Here is a 10,578-nt window from a genome sequence, read left to right on the forward strand (position 1 = left end):
GGAAACAAAGAAATAAAACTGTCATTTGCATATGCCATGATTGTCTTTGTAGGAAATACCAAGAAATCTAAAAAACAAAAACAAATTTTTAAAAATTCCTCTTAGTTTATTTTGCTGTGCAGACACTCTTAAGTTTAATTAGATCTCATTTGTCTATTTTGGCTTTTGCTACCATTGCTTCTGGTGTTTTAGTCATGAGGTACTTGCCCATGCCTGTGCCCTGAATGGTATTGCCTAGGTTTTCTTTTAGAGTTTTTATGGTGTTAGGCCTAATGTTTAAATCTTTAATCCATCTAGAGTTAAATTTTGTATAAGGTATAAGGAAGGGATCCAGTTTCAGCTTTCTACTTATGGCCGGGCCGTTTTCCCAACACCATTTATTAAATAGGGAATCCTTTCCCCATTGCTTGTTTTTGTCAGGTTTGCCAAAGATCAGATGGTTGTAGTTGTGTGGCATTCTTTCTGAGGCTTCTGTCCTGTTCCATTGGTCCATGTCTCTGGTTTGGTATCAGTATCATGCTGTTTTGATTACAGTAGCTTTGTAATATAGTTTGAAGTCAGGTAGTCTGATGCCTCCAGCTTTGTTTTTTTTGTTTGTTTGTTTTTTTGCTTAGGATTGTCTTGGCTAAGCAGGCTCTTTTTTGGTTCCATATGAAGATTAAGGTGATTTTTGTCCAGTCCTGTGAAGAAAGTCTTTCAATAAAGTGAAGCGGCAACCAACAGAATGGGAAAAATTTTTTACATTCTACCCATCTGACAAAGGACAAATACCCAGAATCTACAGAGAACTTAAACAAATTTACAAGAAAAAAAACAACCCTATCAAAAAGTGGGCAAGGGAAATGAACAGACACTTTTCAAAAGAAGACATTTATGCAGACAACAAACATATGAACAAAACCTCTTCATCACTGGTCATTAGAGAAATGCAAATAAGAACCACATTGAGATACTACCTCATGCCAGTTAGAATGGTGATCATTAAAAAATCAGGAGACAACAGATGCTGGAGAGGATGTCAAGAAAAAGGAATGCTTTTACACTGTTGGTGGGAGTGTAAATTAATTCAACCATTGTGGAAGACAGTGTGACGATTCTTCAAGGGTCTAAAACTAGAAATACCATTTGACCCAGCAATCCCATTACTGGTTATATACCAAAAGGATTATAAATCATTCTGTTATAAAGACACATACATACATATGTTCATTGCAGCACTGTTCACAATAGCAAAGACTTGAAACCAACCCAAATGCCCATCCATGATAGACTGGATAAAGAAAATGTGGCACATATACACCATGGTATACTATGCAGCCATAAAAAAGGATGAGTTCACGTCCTTTGCAGGGACATGGATGAAGCTGGAAACGATCATTCTCAGCAAACTGGCACAAGAACAGAAAACCAAACACTGCATGTTCTCACTCATAAGTGGGTGTTGAGCAATGAGAACACATGGACACAGGAGGTTAATATCACACACCTGGGCCTTGGGGGTGGGAGGCTAGGGGAGGAATAGCAAGGGGTGGGGGTATTGGGGAGGGATAGCATTAGGAGGAATAACTAATGTAGATGACAGGGCGATGGATGCAACAAACCATCACCATGGCACATGTATACCTATGTAACAAACCTGCATGATCTGCACATGTACCCCAGAACTTAAAATATAATTTAAAAAATTCCTCTTAGATCTGGTAATTGAGTTTAGCAAGGTTTCAGGATACATGCTCAACATATAAAAATAACTATATACTAACAGTAGGCATATGGAAACCACAATTAAAAATACAAAACCATTTACAAGCACTTAAATTTGTAAAATATTTAGGAGTAATAAAGATTTAATAAAACATGTACAGGAGTTTTATGCTGAAAACTACAAAATGCTAATTAAAGAAATCAAAGATCTAAGTAAAGAGACACACCATATTCATGCTTTGGAAGGCTCAGTATAGCAAATATGTCAATCTTATCAAATTGATGCACATATTTAATGAAATTCCCATTAAAATCTCCAAAATCTTTTGGTAGATATACAAAAGATTATACTAAAATTTCCATGGTGAAGCACAAGAATTAAATAGGTAGTGCAATTTTGAAAAATGAAAATTAAGTGGGAGGCATCATGCTTCCTGATTTCAAATTATTATATGCCATAATAATCAAGATTGTGCAGTATTGGTGAAGGGAGAGACACACAGTTCCATGTAATAAAATTGGAAATCTATAAATTAACTCACACTAGTATGGCCAACTAATTTTTTAACAGAGGTACAGAAGTAATTCAGTGGAGGAATAATAGTCTTCACAACAAATGGTGCTATAGCAATTGGATAGCCATGGGACCAAAAAAAAAAAATCCATCTAAACTCTACACCTTTTATAAAAATTAATTCAGAATGGATAGCAGATGTAAACTTAACCATAACACTTTTAGTAGACAGCATAGAAAATCTCCAGAACCCAAACCTTGATGAAGAGTCCTAGTCATGACACCAAAGCATGATTCAGAAGATAAAAATTTAATAATCATGAGTCAACTCCAATTCGCAATTGCTACAGAGAGAATAAAATACCTAGGAATACAACTTAAAAGAGATGTGAAGGACCTCTTAAAGGAGACCTAAGAACCACTGCTCAAAGAAATAAGAGGACACAAACAAATGGAAAAACATTCCATGCTAATGAACAGGAAAAGTCAATATGAAAATGGCCATACTGCCCAAAGTAATTTATAGATTCAATGCTATCCCCATAAGGCTACCATTGACTTTCTTCACATAATTAGAAATAAAAACTATTTTAAATTTCATATGGAATCAAAAAAAGAGCCATATAGCCAAGACAATCCTAAGCAGAAAAAACAAAGTTGGAGGCATCATGCTACCTGACTTCAAACTATGCTACAAGGCTACAGTAAACAAAACAGCATGATACTGGTACCAAAACAGATATATAGAACAATGGAACAGAACAGAGGCCTTGGAAGTAATGCCACACATCTACAACCATCTGATCTTTTACAAACCTGACAGAAACAAGCAATGGGGAAAGGATTCCCTGTTTAATAAATGGTGTTGGGAAAACTGCCCAGCCATGTGCAGAAAACAGAAACTGGATCCCTTCCTGACACCTTACACTGGCAGAAACTGGACCCCTTCCTGAAACCTTACATTTAACTCCAGAAAAACCCTAGAAGAAAATCTAGGCAAAACCATTCAGGACATAGGCGTAGGCAAGGACTTCATGGCCAAAACACCAAAAGCATTGGCAACAAAAGCCAAAATAGACAAATGGGACCTAATTAAACTCCACAGCTTCTGCACGGCAAAAGAAACAGTCATTAGAGTGAATTGGCAACCAACAGAATGGGAAAAAAATTTTGCAGTCTACCCATCTGACAAAGGGCCGATATCCAGAATTTACAAAGAACTAAAACAGATTTACAGGAAAAAAACAAACAAGCCCATTCAAAAGTAGGCGAAGGCTATGAAAGACACTTTACAAAAGAAGACATACATGAGGCCAGCAAACATATGAAAAAATGCTCATCATCACTGGTCATTAGAGAAATGCAAATCAAAACTACATTGAGATACCATCTCACGCCAGTTAGAATGGCGATCATTAAAAAATCTGGAGACAACNATGCAAATCAAAACTACATTGAGATACCATCTCACGCCAGTTAGAATGGCGATCATTAAAAAATCTGGAGACAACAGATGCTGGAGAGGATGTGGAGAAATAGGAGCACTTTTACACTGTCGGTGGGAATGTAAATTAGTTCAACCATTGTGGAAGACAGTGGGGTGATTCCTCAAGGACCTAGAAATAGAAATTCCATTTGGCCCAGGAATCCCATTACTGGGTATATATCCAAAGGATTATAAATAGTTGCACTATAAGGACACATGCACACGAATATTCATTGCAGCAGCACAGTTTACAATAGCAAAGACCTGGAACCAACCCAAATGCCCATCGATGACAGACTGGACAGGGAAAATGCGGCACATATGCACCATGGAATATTATGCAGCCATCAAAAATGATGAGTTTGTGTTCTTTGTAGGGACTTGGATGAACCTGGAAACCATCATTCTCAGCAAACTGACACAAGAACAGAAAATCAAACACCACATGTTCTCACTCATAGGCGGATGTTGAACAATGAGAACACATGGACACAGGGAGGGGAGCATCACACACTGGGGTCTCTCAGGGTGAAATAGGGGAGGGAGAGTAGGGGGTGGGGACTTGGGGAGAGATAGCATGGGGAGAAATGCCAGATATAGGTGATGGGGAGGAAGGCAGCAAATCACACTGTCATGTGTGTATCTATGTAACAATCTTGCACGTTCTTCACATGTACCCCAAAACCTAAAATGCAATTTAAAAAATTAGCTCAAGGTGGATTAAAGATTTAGACATGAGGCTTAACACCATAAAAACTCTAGAAGAAAACCTAAGCAATACCATTCAGGACATAGGTATGGGCAAAGACTCCGTGACTAAAACACCAAAAGCAATGGCAACAAAATCCAAAATCGACAAAAGGGATCTAATTAAACTAAAGAGCTTCTGCACGGCAAAAGAAACTATCATCAGAATGAACCGGCAGCCTACAGAATGGGAGAAAAATTTTGCAATGTATCCATCTGACAAATGGCTAATATCCAGAATCTACAAGGAACTTAAATTTACAAGAAAAATATAACCCCATCAAAAAGTGGGCAAAGGATATGAAAACAGACACTTCTTAAAAGAAGACATTTATGCAGCCAACAAACGTGAAAAAAGAAAAAAAGCTCATCATCAGTGGTCATTAGAGAAATGCAAATTAAAACCACGTTGAGATATCATCTCTTGCCAATTAGAATGGCAACCATTAAAAACTCAGGAAACAACAGATGCTGGAGAGGATGTGGAGGGGAAAAAAAAAAAAACTCTTTTACACTGTTGGTGGGAGTGTAAACTAGTTCAAGTGGAAGAGAGTGTAGCAATTCTTCAATGATCTAGAACCAGAAATACCATTTGACTCAGCAATCCCATTACTAGGTATATAACCAAAGGATTATAAATCATTCTACTATAAAGATACATACACACGTATGCTTATTGCAGCAGTGTTCACAAAGGAAAGACTTAGAATCAACCTAAATGTCCATCAGGGATAGACTGGATAAGATAATTTGGCACATATATACCATGGAATACCATGCAGCCATAAAAAAATGAGTTCTTGTCTTTTGCAGGGACATGGATGAAGCTGGAAACCATCATTCTCAGCAAACTAACACAGGAACAGAAAACCAAACACTGCATGTTCTCACTCATAAGTGGAAGTTGAACAAAGAGAACACACGGACACAGGGAGGGGAACCTCACACACTGCAGCCTTTTCTGGGGTAGGGGACTAGGGGAGAGATAACATTAGGAGAAATACCTAATGTAGATGATGGGTTGATGGATGCAGCAAACCACCATGGCACGTGTATACCTATATAACAAACCTGCACTTTCTGCACGTGTATACCGGAACTTACAGTATAAACAATTCGTAGATGAATGAGAGAAAAAGAAACAAAATTTTCAAAAATATATATTATAATAATAATAATAACTCGATAAATTCGACTTGAAAAAAAATTTTAATACTTTTCCAAAGACACTTTCAAGGAAACAAAAAGGCAAGCTGCTGAGTGGGAGAAAATATTTTCAAACCACATGTCTGCCAAAGGACATATATCTAGAATATATAAAGAATTATTAAAACTCAACAATGATAAAACAAACACAGTTACCCCTCAGTGTGTATAGGGGATTGGTTCTAGGCCCCTACCTGCACCAAAATTTGCACATATGCATACTCAAGTCAGCCTTTAGTATACAAAAAGTCAGCCCAGCATATATGCAGGTTCTGCGTCCTGCAAATACTGTATTTTTAATCCATATTTTGTTGAAAAAAATCCATGTATAAGCGAATCTATGCAGTTCAAACCCATGTTGTTCAAGGATCAATGGTAATCCAATTAGAAAGTGAGCCAAAGACATGAGCAGACATTTCATAGAAAAGGATATACAGATGGCAAATAAGTATGTAGAAACGTGTTCAACATCAATAGGCATTAGGGAAATGCAAATTAAGATCACTTTGAAGTAACACTACATATCTATTATGATAGTTAAAATAGCTGACCAGGTGGAGGGACTAGATCACTCATATTTTGCTGATGGGCATGTGAAATGTTACAGACACTCTGGAACAGGTGGGTAGTTTATTGAAAAGCTAAATGTGCAATTACCATACAACCCAGCAATTGCAATCTTGGATGAAAATGGTTACCCTAAAACTCCTACATGAATATTCATATTGGCTTTATTCATTATTACCAAAAATTAGAGTCAGTCCAGATGTCCTTCAGTAGACATTTTTTGAGATTGCCATTGCAAGGTGGTAATAAAGAGTAGACCAACTTCAGTTGGTTTTATTTTTATGTTTTTATTTTCTACACACATCACACCCCCTTATTGTCTTCACCCCAGGGTAGACTGTTCTTACTGCCCTGCCTTTGATGCACCACTACTGAGAGATGTTAGTGGCACCATCAAAGCCTGCAGTGACATTGCTGTCCCTCCACTAAAGCATGGGCCAGGCTTCCCTCAGAGAAACTGACTTTACAAATAGCAAATAGAGGATATTTCTGAAACCTATCTTCGTAAATGTATTTTCCTTCCCTAACCAGGAGTCTTGGCCCTTCTGCCTGTTAGTCAGGGTCTTGGTCCTTGATATTTCTTGCCATAGTGGGTGAAAGACAAAGGCTCCCAACCATCTTGGATGGAGGCAGACATTGTGGCTATCTAACTTGTACCCAGAAGATTAAGCTGCCATCTTGCTGGTGGCAGCCCTCTACCCCAGAGAGAGGAAATACCACTGGTGCTTTGAGGAAGGCTTTGTGCTTTTGATTTTCCATGTCAACTCAGCACTTAACTGTGACCCTGGACACATCAAGTGAAAAATATTTGGTTTATTCTGGAATTAATATCTCTTGCCCAACAACATGGGTTTCTGTAAACAGAAGTAGGTGTGGTGGGAGGAGGGAGGATTAGATAAAAGGCACTCATTCAAGCAGGGCTAGCTGCACTCTGCTGATGTCTATTAAGTGGCAGTGGGAGAGACCCTCTCACCCCTGATTTCGGTTAGTGGTAGTTACTTTCATGTTAATCGAATTGACTGCAAACTGGAAGGTTTGGGTCAGCTTCATAAAATACTGTTATTTATGTAGACATTATGATGTGGCTTCAGCTAATATATATATATATATATATATATATATATATATATATATATATATATATATATATATATTTAAATTTTAGATTCAGGGGCTACATGTGTAGATTTGTTATGTGGATATATTACATAATGGTGAGGTTTGGGCTTCCAGTGTACCCATCACCCAAATAGCAAACATTGTACCCAACAGGTAATTTTTCAACCCTTATTCCTCTCCCATTCTCCCACTAATGATTATATTTTAATCTCAGTAACCAGCAATATATCTGACCACTCATGCATGTGGACACACATGAACCCTTATTGCTGTAGTGCAAACCACTAAGGTGAAAGAGATAACCATGGTGGAAGAGTTGGGCAGAGTGGAGAAAGAAGGGCACCATTTATGTGTTGACTGCCCTCCATGTGCCACATACTCTGCTTGGTGACTTTACGTGTCTTATCTCATTTAATCCTCACCACATGATGTGTAAAGTCGTTGTTATTGTTATTCCTGTGTTATTGATGAGAAAGCCAAGGCTGAGGGAAGTGAAGTGAGATGATCAGATAATGTCACTCTCCTGCTGGTTAAAATTCTAAAAATCCACCTTCCCCTTGAGGATAATATCCTATCTCATCCCAATCTCCAAGTTGTGTTTTAGTCCCTGTCAACCTCAGCAGTTTTATCTAGGCCCCTCTCCCTCTTGTAGTTGGTGTTCCAGTCACACTTCTCTTTACTCAGTTCTGTTAATATGCCATATTCTTCTTCTGTGGCATCATTACTCATGCTATTCTTTTTGTCTAGACTGTTCTCCTGTGTGTCCACCTGCAGTCACCAGCTAACTCCTTTTCATTCTTCAGGCCACAGCTTAGATTTCATGTCCTCAGTTTTCAGGGAAACCTCCCCTGACTGCCCCCTTTATTCTATAGTGTCCCTCAGACTATGTTAGGTCACTTTGTTGTATTCTTCTGTGACATTCTGTATCGCCTCCCTACCACTAATATGATTTTACATGTAACCCTGTGTTCAGGATCTATTTTCTTCATTAGATGAAACGTTGTCTATATACTGTCCTGCTCTCTGCTCTATCCCTTGCCTAGCACATGACAAATATTTAATAAATAATTGTTGAGTGAATGTATATTGAAACCTTCTATAATTGGTACATAGTAAGTGCTCAATACATGTAGTTAAAATATAGCTGCTGTTATTGTTGTCCAAAAGCAAATAGTTAATCAGAGGCAGAACCAGGATTTATACTCAAGCCTGACTCTAAAGTACCTGCTTCTTTTATGATATGACTCTGCAGAAATCGGTTCTTGAACCAGCACTGCCCTAACTGGTTGTATGGCACTTAGGGTGAGACATTATACTACTCTGAATCTTAGTTCTCCCATCTGTAAAATGAGCATGGGAGTAGGCAAAGTTCAGATTTCTCTTCATGTCACCTAGAAAAGGACAATAGAGGGCCGGGTGCGGTGGCTCATGCTTGTAATCTCAGCACTTTGGGAGACCGAGGCAGGTGGATAACCTGAGGTCAGGAGTTTATGATCAGCCTGGCCAACATGGTGAAACCCCGTCCCTTAAAAAAAAAGAAAGAAAGAAAAGGACAATAGAAGTCTAGATAGATGTAATTAACCAATACAAGTCAGTATCATCCCTCTGCAAGATAATTGATGAGCTATAACAAGAACCCTTGATGTTTTTATGCCCTTGAGCCTGGTAACACCGTTCAAATGCAATGTAGAGTAGTGGATGGTATGTAGGCTTTGGTGTTAGAGAGCCCTGGGTTTAAATCCCAACATCCAATTTACTTGCTCCATGGTACTAGACAAGTTACCACCCTGAACCTCACTCAGTTCCCTTCTCTACAAATGGGATAACACCCACTGTTTAACCCATTTCTAAGGTTAAAATATATATATTTATATATAATAACATGAAAAGATGTTTTTTAGTATAGAAAGATAAACTTCTACCATACTACCCACCTAACAGTTCTTACTGTAGTTCTGTGCCATTGAAGGCTACCTCTTGAGGCAAGAGGCACAGGCAATGTTGAGAAAAGGGAGACTGAAGACAAGCAGGCTGATGTCAGAGGACAGAGTCCAGCATGTGGAATTAGAGCACCCATAGGATAGACTGGGGCAAAGGGGAAGGTCACTGAGGCAGAAGAAGGAGACTCCAAATCTGAGTAAGGGGATAATGGCTAGGCAGATCCTGAGAACCATGGGAGGGAGCCAGTGGGAAGACAACAACATGCCATAGAGAGGACCCCTTTCAAAACTTTGTAGCCCTTTCCAATAGGCGGGCTCTAAATAGTCTTATTAAAGGCCCTTAACTGTGCTTCTCCAGATCTTTTTCTTATTTAGTCACATGCATGTACACTTTGAAATTGTAATTTTAGTGTGTACAATTTTCCGTTAGTATCTTATCTTCAACATGTTTTATGTCACAAGTCTTCAGTGGCTGTCAAATATTGTAATTTTGCTGAAAGCCCAGAAAGTGCATCTCTGTGAATTAACTTTTTGCTTCCTTGAATTACCTCCTTAAAATAAATTCCCAAGTATAGGATTCTTGAGCCACAGGGTATACGATTGAGATTTAATGACCAAAACCAGGTTTTTGTTTTTCTAAGAAAGAAGTGACCCACAGTATCCTTTCCCCTTCCTTTTCTGGAACTGATGAACACAACCTCTAGAGTTATGCTGTCTAATATGACAGCCATTAGCCACATGTGGCTGTTTAAATTTTAAGTTTGATTAATTATAATTAAATAAAATTCAAGAATCAGTTTCTCAGTTGCACTGGCCACATTACAAGCACTCAGTAGCCACATGTGCCTTGTGGCTACTATATTGGGCAGCACAGGTACAAAACATTTCCATCACTGTACTAAGTTTGTTGGACAGTGCTTCCCTAGAGTTTCTCAAGAGGTCATTTTTAGTATCTTGAGTCGGAGTTCTTTCTGTTCGGGACTTTTCTGTGCATTGAGAGGCTATTTAGCATCTCTGGACCACGTCCACTAAATGCCAGTAACACTTTTCCTTGAGTCAATGTAACAACCAAAACACATCCCATATTTGCAAATGCCCCATAAGGAAACAAAATTAACACCTACTGAGCTTTTGTCTTAGAGGAAAACATCTCCTAACTCTTTCTTGAGACAAAGTCTTGCTCTGTCACCTAGGCTAGGGTATAGTAGTGCAATCACAGCTCTAGCAAACCTCCTGCCTTAGCCTCCTGAGTAGCAGAGACTACTGGCATGTACTACCATGCCTGGCTTATTTTT

At 38.6% G+C, this 10,578-nt stretch overlaps 1 protein-coding gene across 3 annotated transcripts in view; it reads left to right on the forward strand.

Annotated features, from left to right (window-relative positions):
* Positions 1-10,578, forward strand: part of ZC4H2 (zinc finger C4H2-type containing) — a 115,194-nt gene that overhangs the window by 98,682 nt on the left and 5,934 nt on the right. The window lies entirely within an intron of this gene.

Source organism: Cebus imitator, unplaced genomic scaffold (genome assembly GCF_001604975.1).
Source record: "Cebus imitator isolate Cc_AM_T3 unplaced genomic scaffold, Cebus_imitator-1.0 Scaffold463, whole genome shotgun sequence".
Taxonomy (NCBI): Eukaryota; Metazoa; Chordata; class Mammalia; order Primates; family Cebidae; genus Cebus; species Cebus imitator.